Source organism: Coregonus clupeaformis, chromosome 12 (genome assembly GCF_020615455.1).
Source record: "Coregonus clupeaformis isolate EN_2021a chromosome 12, ASM2061545v1, whole genome shotgun sequence".
Classification (NCBI taxonomy): Eukaryota; Metazoa; Chordata; class Actinopteri; order Salmoniformes; family Salmonidae; genus Coregonus; species Coregonus clupeaformis.
In genome coordinates this window covers 44,536,872-44,561,129 of record NC_059203.1, presented here as the reverse complement: position 1 = coordinate 44,561,129, position 24,258 = coordinate 44,536,872, and the positions used below count along the sequence as shown (strand labels likewise).

The 24,258-nt window shown below is 41.8% G+C and overlaps 1 protein-coding gene across 9 annotated transcripts in view; it reads left to right on the top strand.

Moving 5' to 3' along the window:
• LOC121578273 (forkhead box protein P1-B) overlaps window positions 1-24,258 on the top strand; it is a 210,146-nt gene that overhangs the window by 75,929 nt on the left and 109,959 nt on the right. For 8 of the 9 annotated variants that reach the window (XM_045223875.1, XM_045223874.1, XM_045223878.1 and 5 more), the window contains one exon: window positions 12,771-12,837. The gene's annotated coding sequence lies outside the window, so the exon portion shown is untranslated. Of the gene's footprint in view, window positions 1-5,801; window positions 5,986-12,770; window positions 12,838-24,258 lie in introns of those variants that run through there. The other variant, XM_041892518.2, reaches the window with a different exon arrangement.

Below are 24,258 nucleotides of genomic sequence, written 5' to 3'. Positions count from 1 at the left end.
TTTGTATGATCAGACTGAAGGAACTGTATTACTGGTGCTAGACCTGAGAGCTGAGAGCTGAGAGAGTCCTGCACAGTGCATAGTGACCAGTCAGCCAGAGATAGCCTGTCAAATAAAGATTAGGCCTTCATTTCTTCATCTAATCCCTATAAATCTCTCATGGAAGAACTTTGTGAACGGAGAGCTGTTACTGGAGCGCGGCTTTACAGCTTGTGTCTCTTCCTTCATCTCTACATGTACACCTCAACAAAACAACCTGTTGTTTTCAATTGCTGTGGTCAATTCCTCCGACAGACATGTTTGGATTACAGCTTTCAAAGAGCAGTTTAAATTGGAACATTTTCTCCAAGGTTTCCATGGTAATTAGGTGTTTGATTCTTTATTTTCTGGATGGTGGAGCGTTTTCAGGGTAAGCTTCGTCTGTAGCAACACCACATAGTCATTAAGAAAAGCAAGTTAGACTGGGCTTTGATAGCCATTTATACTGTGCAATCTACCTCAAGGTTTTCCAGTTGAATATCCCCACATTAAGCTATTGCGGGGGTCTTTATTCAGTTTCCTCTTCAAAATTGCTGTTCATTATTTTTATTGAATTATTAATTGTATGTGTTGAATTATTGACTGAAGTAAATTTCTGATCAAATTAATATTAACACTCTCTGAAATATTCATGATCAATGTTAAAAACGATGAACTTGCAGACCTATTAATATAATCATAAACAGACACAGGAAAGGAAAGTCACAAGTCAAGTGTGCAGGCACTGACTGACCTCGTGGTGATTTGTGCATAAGTTTCCATAGATCTTCCTCTAGGGTCAGTTCATATAGGATAGCTATGTTTAGTTGTCTGTCTGTGTGCTTCCTGTCTGACCAGTGTCATGGGTGAGTGCAGCTCAGGGCTCAGGTGATGACAGGTTGGGAGGACGTGATGACCCTTCGTCTGCATGTGATCTGTCACATCTCACCTGTCTGCAGCTGACTCTAGATCAGTCACAGGGCAGGAGAAGAAAGTTACAGAGATACAGTACTTTGAGCCCTGTGTAGGGATAGGCCTTCTTTCAACTCTCTGATTGGCAGGCAGAGGCCCAATGAGATCCATTGTTCACTGTTCTTTTAACCCCTCCTAACCACAGTTTGTCTGAGAATCCAACTAGCTAAAATTGGAGTAGATTTGGTTGAACAGTGTTGTTGAAAACATCATTTCATTTTATACTTTTTTTAAAGTATTAGCAGTGAAATATATTTGAACCAATGGCTTAAGGAGCGTTTAATCTACTCTTTTGTAAGTTTTGAAGAATCTGTTGTTTTTTTAGAACACTTATTCAGCAAATATATGATATATTCGTAAAGTTCTTACAATTGCCCCATTGTATAAATACAATATGGAAATCTGAAAAAAAATAAACCATTACTGTAACCATAATGAAAAGCACCTTAAAATATGGTTCCATTAATTATGTTTTAAATGTTAATGTCAGTTGAGAGCATAATAAAGATGATATGATAGACTCGCTATTCAAAATCTGATAGCCAGGGAGAAGCAAATTATTTCAAATATTTGATATTTAAATTATTTTCAAATGAACAGAGACATGAGCAGAGTTAAAGGCGAGTAGTTTCCCCTGGTGATACTTGGGGCGCCTTTGTTTCCTTGGTGTGTCTCCGGCTCATTAATGTTCTGAGCATGTGAGAGAACCAGTAGCACTGTACTCCATAACCCATGGCACTGTGCTGTGTGCTGTGCTGTGTGAGACCCCGGGCCCCATGCATACACAGAAATCCCCCAGCCGTTTACAGTCCACTGGTTCATTCAGGAAGGGATGGCTGCCGAGCTGTCCTGATTAAAATGACAATAGTCTAATTAACTCGACCTCAGTGTCAGTGCACAAAACGGCTGCTGGCCTGCCACTTTCTGTCTGAAAAGCCTTTGTCTTCACGCCGTCCAAAAATAAGAAGTTTTTGAGGCAAACGCCTCAACCCCTTCGATGAGATTTACTAATGGCAATTATTTTTTATAAGCTAATTAAATCTATGCAGTTTGAAAAAAAAAATTCTGTGGAATCCCTGAGGGATTCGTCATTTGGGGGATAGTATTACAAGCACCTTCAAGCACTGTTAGTCGTTTAAAATGTTATATACAATTATAAAACGGTCTGTTTGTGCTCAACCTGATTTTATTTCAAACATGGTTAATTACACTCACTCTCCAGTGAGTCCCCTGTAGCTCAGTTGGTAGAGCATGGCGCTTGCAACGCCAGGGTTGTGGGTTTGTTTCCCACGGGGGGTCAGTATGAAAATGTATGCACTCACTAACTGTAAGTTGCTCTCGATAAGAGCGTCTGCTAAATGACTAAAATGTAAATGTAATCTCACTCTCTGAAGAAACGGAAGACAGTGGGCTCATCCCTCTGGTCCCCTCGTCCTCTGCCCCCTAACTCCTAGCTCTGTGAACAAACAGACAGACCAGATAAAGACAGGCCAGAGATGGAGGATTGATGCAAATGAACCCATTTTATAGCAAAGTTGAACATTTTACCCAGATAACAATTTCATCTTTCATGCTCCACAACAGAGATATTTAAAATAAGGATTTCACTCTTGCCCTACGATCTGTTGCCATTATTTGATAGTCTCATCTAAAGGAAGTGGGAATAGAAGAAAAGAAAACACAACAAAAAACGTTAATGACCGAACTGGAAACGGCTTTATCCTCTATTATCCTTCTGCTGGTGATTAAGGTCTATAGGGAGATAATTACGCTTTAGTTTTGAGTTAATGAATCGAAAACTTCTCTCTTCTTCTGAAAGGAAGGGCAGATCTTTTGTGCCGCTATCTGAAGACATCTTCCACCCTTGACAATGCACACTGAGAATTGGTTTTGTTTTAAGGTTGGAGTCCCCCCGCCTCCCCCTCCCCTCGCCTGTCAGTCTAAGGCTGATATGAGGGATCTCTCACTGAAGCCAGTGTCAATGAGGTCTCTCTCTCTCTCACCAGTGCTGGTGTCTGGTGGAATCTGAGCGCTATGTGTGCATGCAGGTAGAGTGGAAAACATCAAATGAAAACAACACAACATGTCCTCTGGGATGTGTGCTGAATGGACACACAATAACACCCCCTTCCAATAACTACAGCACACAAAGGGCAAAATATACCAAGGTAAATACCTCACCCACTGGTCCCGAATGCCCATCTAACAAGGACTACCAGAAAGTAGCCACAAATGACAACTACTTGTTAAATATACTGAACAAAAATATAATCGCAACATGTAAAGTGTTGGTCCCATCTAAAATCTGCAGTTTTGTCACACAACACAATGCCACAGATGTCAAGTTTTGAGGGAGCGTGCAGTTGGCATGCTGACTGCAGGAATGTCCACCAGAGCTGTTGCCAGAGAATTGAATGCTCTACCATAAGCGTTGTTTTAGAGAATTTGGCAGTACGTCCAACCGGCCTCACAACCGCAGACCACATGTAACCACGCCAGCCCAGGACCTCCACATCCAGCTTCTTTACCTGCGGGATCGTCTGAGACTAGCCACCTGGACAGCTGATGAAATTGAGGAGTATTTATTTATGTAATAAAGCCCTTTTGTGGGGAAAAACTCATTCTGATTGGCTGGCTCCCAAGTGGGTGGGCCTATGCCCTCCCAGGCCCACCCATGGCTGCGCCCCTGCCCAGTCATGTGAAATCCATAGATTAGGGCCTAATTAATTTATTTCAATTGACAATTTCCTTCTATGAACTGTAACTCAGTTAAATCGTTGAAATTGTTGCATGTTGCGTTCATATTTTTGTTCAGTATATACTTAGAAACTGGGTGGTTCGAGCCCTGAATGCTTGATTGACTGACAGCCGTGGTATACCACGGGTATGACAAAGCATTTATTTTTACTGCTCTAATTACATTGGTAACCAGTTTATAATAGCAATAAGGCACCTCTGGACTTTGTGGTATATGGCCAATATACCATGGCTAAGGGCTGTGTCCAGGCACTCCGCGTTGCATCGTGCTTAAGAAAAGCCCTTAGCCGTGGTATATTGGCCATATACCACACCCCCTCGGGCCTTATTGCTTAAATGAAATGCACAGGTTTTAATTTACTATGGAAAAACACAGGGGCCACATGTATCATTTGACATTTAACAGCCCAGGGAGACATCTCTTTTGAAGTCAATGGAAGTGAAGTGTGGACTAGCCACCATTTGGTGCTGTGTAGAACAAGTGGCGGCCAGAGAGCACATATTTAACTGTCCTTGTGGAAGTTCACATCTGGTGTGTGGAGCTGGGCGACTCGACGGCAGGGCAGTCCCTCCCCTGACGCCACTCTCACATTTCATCATCTGTTCTCCAGCGCCGGGGAGCTCCAGCATAAGTTGGCTGCTCTGGATCCATCTGTTGTTATTATTTTCCACTGATAATTGGCTTGAACAATGGAATGCCTGTGTCTCCCTGCCTTTGAAACCCTACACCCTGTTTATTTTCCAGAGGTCTCATTTCTGCTCTCTCCTTCTCTTTCTTTCCCTCTGGCCTTCCTTCTCTCCCTCCCTCTATCTCCCCCTCTCCCCCCTCTTTCTCTCTCCCCCTTACTCCCTCCCTAGCCCGGTGTCTGCACCCCCCTTCCTTCATTTCTGCTTCTTCCCCTTCTACTTTTGAGAGGGGCTTGCATGAAAATGACATCTTTGACTGGGTGCATCAGTATGTGTCACTCACCATCTAAAGCTGGGCTCCAGATTTTCTTCGTGGCTCGGCTCCCATTCTCTTTGGTTCACTTGAAGTTTTAGCCATGAAGCCTGGCAGATTCAGGCAGACACTCCAGGAGTCTCGCTCCGTCATGAGTTTCTGCATTTATATCCCGAGAGAGGGGGATAGAGAGACAGAGAGTAAGACGGAGGGAGGGAGGAAGAAAGAGAGAGGGTCTGTAGACTGTAAGAGCTGGACATTTGTGGCTGTTCTAAATCACTTAATATGTTTTTTTTCCTGACTTTAGAGACCCAGCCTTTATTTCCTATACATCCACTAGGAGGTGTCCATAGGGGTGCAGCATGGAGCAGAGATGTGGATTAATAAAAGCAGTAGCAGTATGATACTTTTACTGGACATAATTGAAATGGTTATTCAAGCCCCAAAGTGACCTACTTTAATTAAATTTGAAATACACTATACGGTTTTAGTTAGTGGATATATTATTTTGAATTTTCTATAGATTATATAGTATGTAACGTTTGTTTATACAAGTTAAGTGGGTAATAATATGCCATTTAGCAGACACTTTTATCCAAAGCGACTTACAGTCATGTGTGCATACATTTGGGTGGTCCCGGGGATCGAACCCACTACCCTGGCGTTACAAGCGCCATGCTCTACCAATTGAGCTACAGCTACCAATTTAGCTGAAATTGATATTTTAAAAGTTGAAGATTAGGCATTTGTTATTGAACAGACTGATAGAAACAAATTGTTTGAATTTGAAAAAAATCCTACAGCATTATAATATAGTAATGTGTTTTTGCATGCGTCTTTGTCTTTACAATAAACTTTGAGCCCATATAACATTAAGGACAAACTCAGTATTTGGTTGTGTGACCATTCTGGAGTTTGTTCATTTGTTTGGCTTACGGAGGACAGGTAGGGTTCTCAGCAGGCGCCTGCTCCGCTCTGCCTGGTCTGTGCCAGTCCTTCATTTGCTGAGTGTTTGTGTTTATGCAAAAGGGCCTCTTCCTGCATATTTAATCTAGAGCAAGGCACTGGCTTTTGTTGTATTTAGACCACATACCTCCAGTCCCTCTGAACACTGCAGTCAGGACTCCCTTCAGCTCTCTCACACTACAACTACTACTACTTCTACTGCTACTAGCTACTACTAGCACTGACAGGCTTTTCTTCTGTTTGAGAAGTGGATTGTAGAAGTCTTGTTAAACCTGGAGGAATCTACATTAATGTTTCATTAATGTAATGAAACTCAGGCTCACGGTTCATGGGTAAGTCAGTAAAGATTTTAATTGTGCATCTTCTCTCGCCTTGTATGGGTTCATGTTGGATGTGTGTATGCTGTAAGTGTGTTCTGTAAGTGTTGTACAGAACTGTGCCGTAGGTAGAGAGATGCGTTCCGCTGAAGGTCCAGGGTTTAGATTGAAGGCTGCCTTCAGACAGACTTAAGGGCTGCCTGGCTGGCAGTCCACTAGTGCTTTCATAGAAGAGTCTTGCATTGTGTGAACTTCACTCCTGTTCTCTAGTTCAGTAGGCTCGAGCTGTGTGATAGTAAAGTCGTGAATGTGCTGCTCTGATGGGTAAGGGTTCCAGTTCCTCTCACCTTCTCTCCCTCTGTCCGTCTTTGTCCGGGGAAATGGTATCTGCGGTTATTGATATTAATAGCACATAGGATCTGTGGCGGGTGAATGGAGGAGCAGGGCACAGAGACTTGGGAGTGGAAACGTGATATCATTAGAGATAATTGACAGTCCTCCTGTTTGACAGGGTGGAAAGGAATTGGCCATAGAAATAGCATTGCATAATCTGTCTGTAGGTTAGCCCTTTGTGCTGTCAATGTGTGTAGGGTACATATCTCCGTCTACACCATTGTATTTTTGTGTGCTCGGAGTGAGACTGTGCAACTTCATGAGTCCAACTCTCTCTCTCTCTCTCCCTGTCTGCCTCTCTCTGTCCCAGCTAGAAATTCTCAATTGTAGGAGAAACCAAACGACAAAGTAATTTTTTCTATGTTTGCTTCATGGATCAGTAGATTAGAATTTGTGTAGAACCAGAGTGAAGTAATTTGGTTAACCAGAGGAAGGGAATGCTCTATTCAAAGAGCTCTGTTAACATTTAAATAGTGTAAAGAAATGCGCTGCCTTGTTTGTTCTGGGTTAGGAGTGAAATTCCACTTCCTTGGTATTATAGCGGCAAAGCTCTTTCTGTGTACTCTGTGTTTTGTTCTTAGCTCAGCAAAACGTGAGGGCAGGTCCAAAGAATCTCTGGGATCAGACAGGCTGACATTCAGCAGGCTGCAGTTTACAGAAGAAAAAAACCTCTAAAAGTTTTTGAGGGAAGTTGGGTTTAATTGGTGGGTTTTGAGCCTGTTTGCATGTCAGAAAGTGCGTTGTTTACAGTCTATGTGAGTGTGCAATATAATGCCCCAATCCTTGCCAATTGCGTTGAGAGCAAATATGCTTGATATTTTGAAGCTGTTTTATGAGACGTCGTTACGTTTTCATTGAATCAGTCTGTCTTAATAAAGCATGAAAGAAATGAAGAAAAAAAGACTATTCAGTCAGCCCTTTAGTGAATCACAGCTGTAAACAGCTGCATTTGTTTCAAAAGGAGTAATGCCTTAGATCAGGGGTTCCCAAACTTTTTCACTCAGGCCCCCCTTTCAGCATTGGGGAACATCCCGTGCCCTTCCTTTGCACGTGCCATGTCTATTTCAATGGGCACAAGTACTGTTCATGACACAAACTGTTCACATTCCTCTTGTTGGGTGAGAGAACATTTTGCAGGTTTAAAGCTTATTTCCTGCAATTCTACACATTTTGTCATGGGGTGCAGAGACATGAGCTAGTTAATCTGGACATTTCTGACAAGTTATAAATACAGTGCATTCGAAAAGTATTCAGACCCCTTGACTGAGGAAGTTGACTGAGGAAAAAAAAGAGTACAAAAATAAATATGACCCCTCGCAGTTTGGGACCACTGCCTTAGATTGTCCTGTGTTTCAGAGCACAGCCAGTGGCCGTGTCCGAATACCCAACTTGCGTCCTAAATAGTAGGCCCTTTGAATGTGTGAAAATATATATAATCATATGCGACATTTCGAAAATCGAGTATACTTTAAATTCCCTGATGTCATACTCATTTCGGCTTTGACAACAGCTGATCAATTAGATATGGGGATGCGCTACCGAAATCAATGAATAGCGATAAACAACGCAATTGTACATGACACATTCTCAGTATGCGAAAATAGAATGAGTTATAGTATGTGAATTTTCGAAAATCAAGTTTAGTTTAAATGCCAGGATGTTTTACTCATTTTGGCTTTTCATCTAGTAGAATACGATGCACACTTTTCCACAATGCGTTGGAAAAGATGGGCTGGCTACAAATGACAGGCCCTAGTTACATTTACATCATTTAGCAGATGCTCTTATCCAGAGCGACTTACAAATTGGTGCATTCAACTTATGATAGCCAGTGAGACAACCACCTTTTTTTTTTTTATGGGGGGTGGGGGAAGAAGGATTACTTTATACTATTCCAGGTATTCCTTAAAGAGGTAGGGTTTCAAGTGTCTCCGGAAGGTGGTCAGTGACTCCACTGTCCTGGCGTCGTGGGGGAGCTTGTTCCACCATTGGGGTGCCAGAGCAGCGAATAGCTTTGACTGGGCTGAGCGGGAACTGTGCTTCCGTAGAGGTAGGGGAGCTAGCAGGCCAGAGGTGGATGAACCTAGTGCCCTCGTTTGGGTGTAGGGTCTGATCAGAGCCTGAAGGTAAGGAGGTGCCGTTCCCCTCACAGCTCCGTAGGCAAGCACCATGGTCTTGTAGTAGATGCGAGCCTCAACTGGAAGCCAGTGGATTGTGCGGAGGAGCGGGGTGAGATGAGAGAACTTGGGAAGGTTGAACACCAGACGGGCTGCAGCGTTCTGGATAAGTTGAAGAGGTTTAATGGCACAGGCAGGGAGCCCAGCCAACAGCGAGTTGCAGTAATCCAGACGGGAGATGACAAGTGCCTGGATTAGGACCTTTGCCGCTTTCTGTGTAAGGTAGGGTCGTACTCTGCGAATGTTGTAGAGCATGAACCTGCAGGATCGGGTCACCGCTTTGATGTTAGCGGAGAACGACAGGGTGTTGTCCAGGGTCACGCCAAGGTTCTATGCACTCTGGGAGGAGGACACAATGGAGTTGTCAACCATGATGGCGAGATCATGGAGCGGGCAGTCTTTCCCCGGGAGGAAGAGCAGCTCCATCTTGCCGAGGTTCAGCTTGAGGTGGTGTTCCGACATCCACACTGATATGTCTGCCAGTTCTCTTCAAGTAGCCAAACAACAAAACTAGGCTACTTAATTGGGAAGATGCCGAATAGCGAAGCTGCTGCGGTGGTCTTCAAATGTAGTTTTTGTTCTCCTTAAAATGATCACGAATATTGCATCGTAGGCTACATCTTTGAAAACAGAAGTCTATTATTATTGTTATTATTATTTGTTTTTTAAGTGAAAAGTGTTTCTTGTTCTCTTGGCCTTCGTCAGAGCTTTTAATCTAAATACTTAACCATCTTTTGATTTCTGAATGTGTCTGCACCGGGGACTCGGGATGTGGCTGCGTTATTGATGTCACGTTAATCAGGCCTTTTGATTTTAACATATGGATTCTTTTAGTTTTGTAGGCTACCCATTTAATTATTTAATTTATGGATCAACCCTTAGCAGTAATTCTGATCTTGTTCCCAACGATCAATGCTTTAGTTTATTATGTTGCGTTCTGAATTTGCGATGCACCCGACTGTCCATGTTTTTTTGGGTGAAAAGTGTAATGTTTTGGTGTGTGTACTAGGCTATGTCATTTAATTGATATGTATGTTACAGGACTTTGGTTTCACTAATAAATTATCTGTCCTTTTTAATTAGGATAGATGGGCTATATGGGCTACGGTATAGGTTGATTGTGGTAGTCTGCTTATAACCAGCCTGAGTAGGCCTACTCTATTCAGAGTTTAGAGAAATTAATCGAATTGGAAATGAGCTATTATCAGGCTGGTTAATGCGATGCATGTCTGTTGAATTTGGAAAGCTCCACCCGCACTCGGCCCGCCCCACCTACTCAGCCAGTCAGGAGCCGCTACTGCGATGCGGCCGTGGCATACTGCATACTTTCTGCTAAATGGTATGTGCTAAATAGTATGCGACGATGAGTAAGTATGTAGTACGCTAGTATGGGTATTTGGACACGGCCAGTGACTAGGAAAATCTTCGGCACACACACTCTAAAAACAAACACTAATGTCCTGAATATAGATATCACTGACTCTGCACTGCCTATCCTGTTGGACGCCCCCTTATTATCCTTCCTAAGCTCTTAATATTAATCCACCACCCATTTACAGGACAAATGTTAAACCAAACCAATGCTATGTTTTGATTTCAGATAATGCTGTCTAGTTCATGGTATGATAAATAGACCGATCTGTGTAGAATGATGCAGCTAGCGTCACTAAGTGATCGAAACATGCTGGCTAGGCTTAAAGGACAGTGAGTGAGGAAACTCTGGCATGTCCTATTGACAGACAGCCATCGAGTTGGGCATTAATTAATATGGTAATGACGTGTGAAAGTTCATTAACGACCCGCCACAGAAGTAGCCACAAAAGTAGCCACATATATTGTATTAAGCATGCTCAGAGTAATTAATGGAATAACTTTACTTTGTGGTAAATATTCATGGCCTCTTCTTTTCTGTCAGAATGGTGTGAAGAGAGTAGAGAGCTTGTCCATTAGATGGGCTGAAGAGCCGTCCAGAGTGGATGTGGGGCCTTTTGTTCGGGTTGGATTTGTTTCAGTGGAGGAGTATTAATTCATATTTTGAACATGCGATCCTGCAACAAAGCCAGAGGCAGCAATGATAACATACCTAGAACATGAGAGCATATTATAGAGCATATTGTGAAGCAGTGACCTCCTCTCGCAAAGGGGGTCCACTTCACAGTTCTGTCTTTGTTCACATTCAAAAACATAGTTATACCACTCAAATAGTCTGAATCAAGAAAAATTACATTCTGATGAGATGAAATACTGTGTATTTATGCATACATCACAATCAAGAACAAGAATGTCCATGTAGTTGAACATAAAGATAATGCTTATTTGTTGGTACAGCCAACTCCATTTAACAAAACATACACTGTAGGAACAGAATTGGCACATGCTTTTAAATCATTGCAGTCTTTCTGTGTCTGTATCTCTCTGTCTTTCCAACAGATATGATAAGGCTAAGAACTCCCATGATGAACACTTTTGTTGTCCTTCTGTTTCTCCTCCCCTCACAACATACATGTACCTAGCTATCTGTTCAACACTTTGGCATGGCAGCAAGCATTGTAAGATGCTCCTCGACTTTCTTTTGTCTTAGGAAGTTGTTGCATTTTGATTCATGTTCTTAGCTGAGCCCTCTCACTGAGCGGTAACATAACCCACCTGGGTGGGTAATCATCTCAACCAGGAGTTATTCTGTTCCCTCAAATCTCAATGGTGGAGTGTGTGATGGGCTCCACAAACCCAACTGGGCAGAGCAGCATGCGCTTGTTTATCCACACCCTCAGCTCTCGGCACCCCCACCGCTCTAAACGCTACTATTACAGCCGCGTGCAGTTTTAAATTGACACAATTATCTATTTAAGTATTACAAGATGTGCATTATATTGCAGAGAGGGAGAAAAAAATCACCGACACAGCTGCTATCAGAGTTATGTTGTTTCTTTTTTCTCTCCAATACACATTTTCCATCATTAAAGTGATGAAACATTTATCTAAATGGATGTTATGCATTGGGTAAACTCATTTAGTTCCCAGGGCCTTTTCAGGTGATAGGGATTAATGATGTTTAGTAGTTTGAAACTGAAAATATCTGTCATTTGTCACCACTCGCCATTGATTTACGATGTCATTGATGATATGTTAATTTAAGTTGAATGAATCAGAATAATAAGAGAGCTGTGTAAGAATAGTTCATTTTGTATGATTTTCGACCCTCGTCGAGTTCAAACTGTGTTTAATGTCGACTAGTGTTTCAACATGGGCATTTAACAGATAATTAATGCTGTAACTGGGCAAAGCTCAGGTTCATGTGTTTTATCTATGCACAGTCTCCTTTAGATAAACACTTTAGACCTGCACAAATGCCTGGCCACAGCTTTGACTGCCAAATGTAAACTTCACAAAAGAACAGTGTGAGAGAGTTTGAATTTTTTCATATTTGGATATGCTTTAATGCTTTTATTCAAATGCTTCTGAGATATTGCCCAAAGTCACTTTTCAGTTTACCATAAAAATACGATTGTATTTCTTTTTTTCGGGGTTGAGTGCTCAGTATAGAGTGTACAGTGCATGCTGAACAGCTAGCGCGCTCCAGAATCTTCTATAATTCCATTAAATGTTAGACAGGTGTGCTCTTCCACCAGGTGGAGTCATCTTTGACATTTCTCTGATAACGGCAAGGAATAGAAAAGAATTGTCTTGCAAATAAATGGTTCATTTTCATTTAACAGCTTCATAGTTCATTTTATCGTCCTCCACGGCTACAGTATAGTGAACGACTATACATACAGTATCAACCAGATGGAAATGTACAGATGTGGTAGACAATGAGCCTAGGATAGCTACGTGTGACTTGTAGCCTTCTGTATGATGCTGATGGTTACACAGAAGGTGGACTCTATACATCTACAACCACTCTGAGAAGAGTCCAAAGAGAGATTTCTGACACCATTAAAAGGAAAGACAAACAAAAACAGCAGGAAGGAAAGACAAAATGTTCTACTTCTTTATAATTACCCAGGAAAAGTGTGTTATTCCCGTTATTTGTGTAATTGTGATCAATCCTGATCATTAGCAATAGAAACAGTTGAGTGGCCTCATACAACAAACTGTATTAATAAACATTGATTTTGTCTGTTTATCTTTCAGCCATTTTATTTGTGGTGATTGCTGATGACAAATGCTGTAGTTAGTGGCACTGATTATTCAATAACAACCTCTAATTCCCATGTCCTCTGTCTTCAGGGCAAGGAGGCTGAAGTCACTACGCTGGAACCGAAGATTGCTTTAAACAAGCAAGTCCTTCTAGAAGGTAAACACACAATTATTCATTAGATTCCAAACTCAATGTGAGGGTGAATGTTGGATTGGATTGGCTTAATAAATAACCTGGTGCAGTCTGGTTGCCTTGTTTGTACATTTGGTGAAACAAAAACCTTGCTCTGAAGGTTCACTGTCAAACATTTGAAAATCTAATTGGTGACTGTAAGTGTTGAAATTTCTCATCATGATCATGCTGTGATGAATATATGTATGACTTATTTTAGTTGATGTTATACAGCACAGTTTGTTCTGTAAGCAGAATATGAGGTATATAGTGTGTAGTGGACTTCTGCTTGTAGAGAGATCAGATATACTGTATATCTTAGAGTGCAAGTACAGGTAGGTACATATCTAAGTAGTTAATGTTTATGGACTCCCCAAAGGGCATTTTACCTAAAGCAGTTATTGGAATGGAATTTCTATTTCCCCCCTCAATACTGTCCCTCAGTCCTGATATAGTATATCAAAGTACCTTATGAGAAAGAGTAGATTAATACATGGTTACATATCTACTGATTATTTGACCAGGTGACCTTGTGTACCTTTGAAAGCTCACCTGTTTGCTTCCCTTTCATGGATCTCTTGGTGGATCAGTGTGAAGAGTGTGCTCCTGACACCCCTGTCCATATCTCAATGTGCTGTGGCCCCAGGATGTGAGCAGGCAGGCTGGAGTGATCCAGTGGGGCGAGGTGGGGGTGTTAACACATCAGGAGCTCTGGGCTTCAGAGGAGCAGCGTGTCTGTGTTCTGTCTCTCACAGCCCAACAGACAGTGATGGGCTTTACCATACCAGCCTTTCAGCTCACAGCTAAAGGGAGGGGCACAAACCCCTGCAGGTTTACTCCTATAGACTGTTAACAGGGAGATGCCAAACTACTTCCTTAATATTATGTTGTGACTAACCACCATAGGCCAACACTACGTAGAATTCAGTGGTCTTAACTGTAAGTCCCACAGTGTGTAACAAAGTTGTGGAAATTAGCTGAAAGGCTTATTGTATTTGTGGAAATAAATACAATAAAACTAAATTATTTGGAAGGGAAATAGGTTCACCAACAGTCGGATATGTTCCTGTGTTAAGTTCAGAGGGACTCCACATGTATAGAGTCAATTTCACGCCTTAAGTATTGAATTAAAAATAAAATAAATTGTAAACATGAAAAATAAAGTGAAATAATGGATGTTGAGATCAAAAACTAAAAAAATCTGAAGCTAAATCTGTAGAATTGTAAACAGAAATAATGACATCAAAAGCAAAACCCCAAAACATGCAATCAAATAATTTTAAAGCGAGAGCAAAACTTTAATTTAAAGCGAGAACAAATTATTTGAAAACTGGTGCAAAAATAGTTTGCAGTTAAACTTTTCCAACAACCAACCCTATTGAATCCATTTCACCTCCGCTCTTGCCTGCCGTTACTACCTTTGGTTAGGTTACTCTGATCTTTGCTTTCACTGTCTGTTTCTTTGCTTTCACTGTCAGTTTTGTTTATTGCGAGTTTTGGCAAAAATATTCCATGAAGGCTTTGGTCCATTGGTTTTGGAGTGACAGTTCATCCTAACCCAATCAATGAGCAGGATAGACAGAGGAGGGTGGCTCTTTCTATTGGCTACTTAATAGTCTGGTTCATCACAGAGATGAGGCTGTATGCACTGAAACCAACTCTGAATACTCTCTCTGCTGAAACAAAGTGAACATTAGCTGGATATAGAGGCATGAGGGGAAAAGCATTAACCGACTTGCCCAATGAATTTCTCTAACTTAAATAGCCAGCTAGTCCAGAACATTTTGCTAAGGGTAATTCAGATACAATCATATATGTATGACTGGTTTGACTGTATGCTTTCCGTAAACCAAGTAATTATTCTGTCCGTAAAGGGCGTAATGTGATTTCAATCTCATGATGAATGTCTCCAGCTAGATAAACAGCTAGCTACAGTAAATTACATATGTAATCCAGAGGACTTGTGTGAGAGTGTCGTCGTGTCATGGTGGATACATGAGTCCCTGGTCTAAATACAATGATGTACAGTAGCTAGCTAGTTAACTGGAGACATTCGTCATGGGACTAAAATCACAATGGCCTATTCGAATGTGACAAGCACTTGCTTTACTAAAAACATATGGACAAACCTTTCACTACGGCTGGCAGTGACTAGCTACAGGCATGCAGTCTTGCATTTCATTCCATTTGGCTAGCTAGTCAGACAACTAAGCCAGCCAACTAAGCTAACGTACTTCAAAATTGTCACGGGTCAATAATGAACGGATATTAGAAGCGTATCTATCTAATACATTTAATGACAAACCATGTAACTAGTTAGGTAAACATATTAGTTAAATAGATAGAAATAGAACAGAAAAAAGCAAGCCTCCCCTGTCTATCCTGTTCATTGACTGGGTTAGGATGAACCGTCACTCCAAAACTAGTGGATCAATGGAGACACATTATCTACGCCTCCCTCTAAACCCCACCTTCACGATTCTTTTGGGCCACAACTCACAATAAATAAATACAATTAAGTGAAAGCAAAGAAACAGAAGACGAAAGCAAAGATCAGAGTAATCTAATCAAATGTAGTAACTGCAGGCAAGACCGGAGGCGAAATGGATTCAATAGGGTTGGTTGTTGGAAAAGTTTAACTGAAAAAAAAGTATCCGTTTTCAAATCATTTGTTCTTTATTTTAAATTAGAGTTCTGCTCACATTTTAAAATTATTTGCTTGCAAGTTTTTTGTTTCGCTTTTGATATCGTTATTTTTGTTTACAATTCAAAAATGTTTGCTTTCAATTATTTTGTTTTTGATCTCAACATCCATTATTTCACGTTTCCTCAAAAATACTTTTTTTACATTTTAAACTTTATTTTTCATATTTACGATTTATTTTACTTTTAATTAAATTCTTAAGGCATGAAATTGACCCCATAAACATGTCATAACTCTTTAATTTGAGTATTTGAAAAAGGTTGTGCGTTACTCACTGTCAGAGGAGGAAGTGAGTGTTGTGTTTGCCCTGCCTGCTCCTAGAGGAGGCTGGTGGGTGGAGCCATAGGAGGACGGGCTCATTGTAAAGACTGGAATGGAATTCATGGAACGGTATCAAACACATCAAACATTTGGAAACCACACATTTGACTCCATTCATTCCACTCCAGCCATTGCAATGAGCCTGTCCTAGTATAGCTCCTCCGACCAGCCTCCTCTGCTATCACACCAGCGTGCTAAACAGCCATATACCCCTATCTGATCGAGTTCAGCCAATCACTTCTCCATTTGGAAAACAGAGAACCTCGGACCAAAGGGAAACAAATAAAACACCATGCCTGGTATTTATCTTGACTGCATTCTCTGCAGAGTGTTCTGAAGCAGGTCCTCTCCAGGCCGACAGCACAGCTGCTTTCTCCAGATGTAAGATCAGGACTGAAATCTTTCAAATGATTGAGTAATTAATGTTAATGTGCCAAAATCTGCCTAATTATTGACACAACTTTCCAATGCGATTTTGATTGCATCGGTAATGCAGATATCCCTGTGGCAGTTTATAGGATTAACATGCTTCAGGCTTTAAAGACATTTTGAAGTGCAATGTAGTTCAAAACGGAAGAGATGCTCTTATTTTTTCGGAATGAGGAACAGTATGCTTTCTGTGTATGTGTGTGTGTGTGTGTGTTTGTGTGTGTGTGTGTGTGTGTGTTTGTGAGTGCTCATGTATGTATGTATGTATGCACACGCTCGTCATTTCTTTATTTGTTTAGGGATTACGAATTAAAGCAGCCTGACAAAGTGGTTGATTTCAGTAAGGATGGCTCTTGACCAGATAGTTCAGTTATCATTATGCTGAATGGTATTCAGGTTCAGAGCATGCTTCATGCAGGTCTTAGTTTCTCTGCCTATTTCCTTTGATGCTCAAATCAACAGAGGAAGCCCTATTACAAGATGAAGTTCTCCCGCAGAAGATCCGTGTATGTTTCTGTTTAGATGCCTTTGAAATGTTTTTGTTTCTGTTTGAACTTCATTTGAAAAACATATCATACAAACAGTTGGTTGCTTGTATTACTCGCAACGCGGCTGTGAATTTGAATGCCTCTGAAGATCAAGTTGCTTTGCCATTCTGCGACTTTTTACAGGGGTATTAAGGATAAACAAGTCAATTCATGAGTCCAACCAAAGAAAGGTCTCATGTAGAATGTTGCATGTTGGGAAGAAGAAAGCTCACATAATAGTTCTCTTGACTGCAATTATTGCTTACTTTAAAAAGTAATTTCTTTATATCAGCATCAAGCTGAAAAATTGCCATGTATTAGTATTAGGGTTGGTAAGCTTCTAATTATGTGGCATTTACAGCTGGCTGTGTTTCCATACATTTATAACGCTTTGATACTTAAGAGTTCCTTTAATCGCTTTTGCTGAGCTCCGAACATAATAAACAACTTGCTGTTGCTAAAGTGCCACATGGGGGAGATTGCTAACAAGAAAGTTAAACGTTTCTGCCACAAGCAGTTTTGTCACTGTGTTTTTCATGCTCTCTAACTACCATAATCTACTCTCTCAGTGCTTGGCTGCAGTACAGTAGTTAAAAACGGTGACAGGCAAAATAGCTGTGAGGCTTCTCTAGTCGACTGTCTAGCTGTATGAAAGTGAAATGTTTTCATGATGTGTACAAAAACATTACAATGGAGACCAACATAAAAAGCAACACTGGGTTTTATTTTTACCTGTTTTTCTAGATCACAGGATATGCCCTGTTTATCTAGATCACAAGATATGCCAGAGCTTACTAAACACTCACCTGCCCCCTGTCTTCTCTCTATCTGGTGCTCTGTTCCCCCAGTCACAGCACCTCAGCTCTTATCAGAATGGGCTCTGGGTGATATCCAGGCTCTTTATTGTCTGGCTAAACAGGTTGCTCAGGTAAATGTATGCTGTATTCAGAATACAGCATGTCATAGTGAATAGAGCAGCATTCTTTTCTCTTTCATCTCCTCAACTTTCATGTGAATTATCTTCTCTTGTAAAGTAGAAAGAATTGTACTGATAGTGTTATCATTGATGTGTTATCTTGAAGCTACTTAAAATACATTTTTAGGGGGAAATGTTAGGCAAGTTTCAATCAATTGTTCTATCAGCATCACACAGACATACAGTGAGGGAAAAAAATATTTTATCCCCTGCTGATTTTGTATGTTTGCCCACTGACAAAGACATGATCAGTCTATTATTTTAATGGTAGGTTTATTTGAACACTGAGAGACAGAATAACAACAACAAAATACAGAAAAACACATGTCAAAAATGTTATAAATTGATTTGCATTTGAATGAGGGAAATAAGTATTTGACCCCTCTGCAAAACATGACTTAGTACTTGGTGGCAAAACCCTTGTTGGCAATCACAGAGGTCAAACGTTTCTTGTAGTTGGCCACCAGGTTTGCACACATCTCAGGAGGGATTTTGTCCCACTCCTCTTTGCAGATCTTCTCCAAGTCATTAAGGTTTAGAGGCTGACGTTTGGCAACTCAAACCTTCAGCTCCCTCCACAGATTTTCTATGGGGACTGGCTAGGCCACTCCAGGACCTTAATGTGCTTCTTCTTGAGCCACTCCTTTGTTGCCTTGACCGTTTGTTTTGGGTCATTGTCACGCTGGAATACCCATCCACGACCCATTTTTAATGCCCTGGCTGAGAGAAGGAGGTTCTCACCCAAGATTTGACGGTACATGGCCCCGTCCATCGTCCCTTTGATGCGGTGAAGTTGTCCTGTCCCCTTAGCAGAAAAACACCCCCAAAGCATAATGTTTCCACCTCCATGTTTGACGGTGGGGATGGTGTTCTTGGGGTCATAGGCAGCATTCCTCCTCCTCCAAACACAGCGATTTGAGTTGATGCCAAAGAGCTCGATTTTGGTCTCATCTGACCACAACACTTTTTCACCCAGTTCTCCTCTGAATCATTCAGATGTTCATTGGCAAACTTCAGACGGCCCTGTATATGTGCTTTCTTGAGCAGTGGGACCTTGCGGGCGCTGCAGGATTTCAGTCCTTCACGGCGTAGTGTGTTACCAATTGTTTTCTTGGTGACTATGGTCCCAGCTGCCTTGAGACCATTGACAAGATCCTCCCGTGTAGTTCTGGGCTGATTCAAATCAAATCAAATCAAATCAAATCAAATTTTATTGGTCACATGCGCCGAATACAACAGGTGCAGACATTACAGTGAAATGCTTACTTACAGCCCTTAACCAACAGTGCATTTATTTTAAACAAAAAAGTAAGAATAAAACAACAACAAAAAAGTGTTGAGAAAAAAAGAGCAGAAGTAAAATAAAGTGACAGTAGGGAGGCTATATATACAGTAAAATAAAGTGACAGTAGGGAGGCTATATATACAGGGGGGTACCGTTGCATAGTCAATGTGCGAGGGCACCGGCTAGTTGAGGTAGTTGAGGTAATATGTACATGTGGGTAGAGTTAAAGTGACTATGCATAAATACTTAACAGAGTAGCAGCAGCGTAAAAAGGATGGGGTGGGGGGCAGTGCAAATAGTCCGGGTAGCCATGATTAGCTGTTCAGGAGTCTTATGGCTTGGGGGTAGAAGCTGTTGAGAAGTCTTTTGGACCTAGACTTGGCACTCCGGTACCGCTTGCCGTGCGGTAGCAGAGAGAACAGTCTATGACTAGGGTGGCTGGAGTCTTTGACAATTTTGAGGGCCTTCCTCTGACACCGCCTGGTATAGAGGTCCTGGATGGCAGGGAGCTTTGCCCCAGTGATGTACTGGGCCGTACGCACTACCCTCTGTAGTGCCTTGCGGTCAGAGGCCAAGCAGTTGCCATACCAGGCGGTGATGCAACCAGTCAGGATGCTCTCGATGGTGCAGCTGTAGAATTTTTTTGAGGATCTGAGGACCCATGCCAAGTCTTTTTAGTCTCCTGAGGGGGAATAGGCTTTGTCGTGCCCTCTTCACGACTGTCTTGGTGTGTTTGGACCATGATAGTTCGTTGGTGATGTGGACACCAAGGAACTTGAAGCTCTCAACCTGTTCCACTACAGCCCCGTCGATGAGAATGGGGGCGTGCTCAGTCCTCTTTTTTTTCCTGTAGTCCACAATCATCTCCTTTGTCTTGGTCACGTTGAGGGAGAGGTTGTTGTCCCGGCACCACACGGCCAGATCTCTGACCTCCTCCCTATAGGCTGTCTCATCGTTGTCGGTGATCAGGCCTACCACTGTTGTGTCGTCGGCAAACTTAATGATGGTGTTGGAGTCGTGCCTGGCCATGCAGTCATGGGTGAACAGAGAGTACAGGAGGGGGACTGAGCACGCACCCCTGAGGGAGCCCCCGTGTTGAGGATCAGTGTGGCAGATGTGTTGTTACCTACCCTTACCACCTGGGGGCGGCCCGTCAGGAAGTCCAGGATCCAGTTGCAGAGGGAGGTGTTTAGTCCCAGGATCCTTAGCTTAGTGATGAGCTTAGAGGGCACTATGGTGTTGAATGCTGAGCTGTAGTCAATGAATAGCATTCTCACGTAGGTGTTCCTCTTGTCCAGGTGGGAAAGGGCAGTGTGGAGTGCGATAGAGATTGCATCATCTGTGGATCTGTTGGGGCGGTATGCAAATTGGAGTGGGTCTAGGGTTTCTGGGATTATGCTGTTGATGTGAGCCATGACCAGTCTTTCAAAGCACTTCATGGCTACAGACGTCAGTGCTACGGGTCGGTAGTCATTTAGGCAGGTTATCTTAGAGTTCTTGGGCACGGGGACTATGGTGGTCTGCTTGAAACATGTTGGTATTACAGACTCAGTCAGGGACATGTTGAAAATGTCAGTGAAGACACTTGCCAGTTGGTCAGCACATGCTCGGAGTACACGTCCTGGTAATCCGTCTGGCCCTGCGGCCTTGTGAATGTTGACCTGCTTAAAAGTCTTACTCACATCGGCTACGGAGAGCGTGATCACATAGTCGTCCGGAACAGCTGGTGCTCTCGTGCATGCTTCAGTGTTGCTTGCCTCGAAGCGAGCATAGAAGTGGTTTAGCTCGTCTGGTAGGCTTGTGTCACTGGGCAGCTCGCGGCTGTGCTTCCCTTTGTAGTCTGTAATAGTTTTCAAGCCCTGCCACACCATTCCTCACCATTCTCATGATCATTGCAACTCCACGAGGTGAGATCTTGCATGGAGCCCCAGGCTGAGGGAGATTGACAGTTATTTTGTGTTTCTTCCATTTGCGAATAATCACACCAACTGTTGTCACCTTCTCACCAAGCTGCTTGGCGATGGTCTTGTAGCGCATTCCAGCCTTGTGTAGGTCTACAACCTTGTCCCTGACATCCTTGGAGAGCTCTTTGGTCTTGGTGATGGTGGAGAGTTTGGAATCTGATTGATTGATTGCTTCTGTGGACAGGTGTCTTTTATACAGGTAACAATCTGATATTAGGAGCACTCCCTTTAAGAGTGTGCTCCTAATCTCAGCTTGTTACCTGTATAAAAGACACATGGGAGCCAGAAATCTTTCTGATTGAGAGGGGGTCAAATACTTATTTCCCTCATTAAAATGCAAATCAATTTATAACATTTTTGACATGCGTTTTTCTGGATGTTTTTGTTGTTATTCTGTCTCTCACTGTTCAAATAAACCTACCATTAAAATTATAGACTGATCATGTCTTTGTCAGTGGGCAAACGTACAAAATCAGCAGGGGATCAAATACTTTTTTCCTTCACTGTACACTACCGGTCAAACGTTTTAGAACACCTACTCATTCAAGGGTTTTTCTTTATTTTTACTATTTTGTACATTGTAGAATAATAGTGAAGACATCAAAACCATGAAATAACACATATGAAATCATGTAGTAACCAAAAAAGTGTTAAACAAATCAAAATATATTTGAGATTCTTCAAATAGCCACCCTTTGCCTTGATGACAGCTTTGCATACTCTTGGCATTCTCCCAACCAGCTTCATGAGGTAGTCACCTGGAATGCATTTCAATTAACAGGTGTGCCTTGTTAAAAGTTAATTTGTGGAATTTCTTTCCTTCTTAATGCATTTGAGCCAATCAGTTGTGTTGTGACAAGGTAGGGGGGGGGGGGGTAAAAGACCAAGTCCATATTGGCAAGAACAGCTCAAATAAGCAAAGAGAAAGGACAGTCCATCATTACATTAAGACATGAAGGTCAGTCAATACGGAAAATGTCAAGAACTTTGAAAGTATCTTCAAGTGCAGTTGCAACAAACATCAAGCGCTATGATGAAACTGGCTCTCATGAGGACCGCCACAGGAATGGAAGACCCAGAGTTACCTCTGCTGCAGAGGATAAGTTCATTAGAGTTACCAGCCTCAGAAATTGCAGCCCGAATAAATGCTTCACAGAGTTCAAGTAACAGACACATCTCAACATCAACTGTTCAGAGGGTACTGTGTGAATCAGGTCTTCATGGTCAAATTGCTGCAAAGAAACCACTACCAAAGGACACCAATAATAAGAAGAGACTTGCTTGGGCCAAGAAACATGAGCAGTGGACATTAGACCGGTGGAAATGTGTCCTTTGGTCTGGAGTCCAAATTGAAGATTTTTGGTTCCAACCGCCGTGTCTTTGTGAGATGCGGTGTGGGTGAACAGATGATCTCTGCATGTGTATTTCCCACCGTAAAGCATGGAGGAGGAGGTGTTATGGTGTGGGGGTGCTTTGCTGGTGACACTGTCTGTGATTTATGTAGAATTCAAGGCACACTTAACCAGCATGGCTACCACAGCATTCAGCAGCGATACACCATCCCATCTGGTTTGGGTTTAGTGGGACTATCATTTGTTTTTCAACAGGACAATGACCCAACACACCCCCAGGCTGTTTACGGGCTATTTTACCAAGAAGGAGAGTGATGGAGTGCAGCATCAGATGACCTGGCCTCCACAATCCCCCGACTTCAACCAAATTGAGATGGTTTGGGATGAGTCGGACCGCAGAGTGAAGGAAAAGCAGCCAACAAGTGCTCAGCATATGTGGAAACTCCTTCAAGACTGTTGGATAAGCATTCCAGGTGAAGCTGGTTGAGAGAATGCCAAGAGTGTGCAAAGCTGTCATCAAGGCAAAGGGTGGCTATTTGAAGAATATAAAATATGAAATATATTTTGATTTGTTCTTTTTTGAGTACTACATGATTCCATATGTGTTATTTCATAGTTTTGATGTCTTCACTAGTATTTTACAATGTAGAAAATAGTAAAAATAAAGAAAAACCCTTGAATGAGTAGATGTTCTAAAATGTTTGACCAATAGTGTACTTTTTTCATTTTGTGGTTTGGAACATATTGATAGATATATAAAATCAGCTCTTTCTGGGAGATTGAAGGCCTTTGATGATTTCAGGCTGCTACCAGGTGCAGACGTGTAACGTGACAGAGTCTTTGTGTGAGATTAACTGAGGCGACAGCAGTAAGCAAATTTCACCCGCAGATGAGTTGTTTTACAGAGAGATGAAAAGAAAATCACAAAAATGAGAGAATGTGTCAAATCTACAGAAGGCTTTTGTGAGGCTTTGACTTTGGCCTGCTCTTTCCACCTCAAAAAATGTGAAATTGAATTAATCAGTTTGATTGATTTTAAGTCTTAAATGTTCAGCAAAATGACTACCTATAACTTTTTGAGATGGTCAAGGCCAGCAACAACCATATTGATATTACCAAATTAAAGAAATGGTGTACCCTCTGATATACAGTAGATACAGCCATTGAGAGGTCTGATTAAAGCTGCTACTTGTTCCCAGTTATATCAAATTCATATTTTCTGACTTGTTCTATGCATACTATTGACAATTTTTTGAGCTATTTGGGAGGTTTTTTGGGCTTTGCAATTAGGCCTAGTTTTATGGGAACGGAGTGCAGAGAAAATAATAACTATGTAGCAAAGACATTTCAAAATGTTCCCATGTTGAGTTGATAATATTAGTTCTTATTTGGATGTTTTTGACATTGCTGAATTCACTTAATGGTCAATATCACTTTGACAGTCCATTTATTTGAGAAAACAAATCCCTTTTATGGATAAAGCACCTGGTGTGGCTACTTAATGGAATGGCTTTAGAGTTATGTAAAATAAACAGCTTGCATTTTTGGTGTGAGATTAAGAGGACTGGGAAGGCTGCTAGAGAGAGAGTGAGTATGGCAGGAGAAATAACTAAGCAAAAAAGTTGACACATGGAAGAAGTATTTTTTTTGGGGGGGACTCAATGTATGGGGTTGCAGTTAGATGTTACATTTTGGTTGCTAGGGCTTGGTGAACTGTTAGACTAGGGTTGTCTAGACTCTTTTAACAGCCGCAATGTCTTAGAAAGCCCCATGAGTCTGGGACACAAGACTTGGGTTGGCTGGGCTTGGGTGTTTGTTACATCCAATGAGTAGTATTAAGGGGAGTTA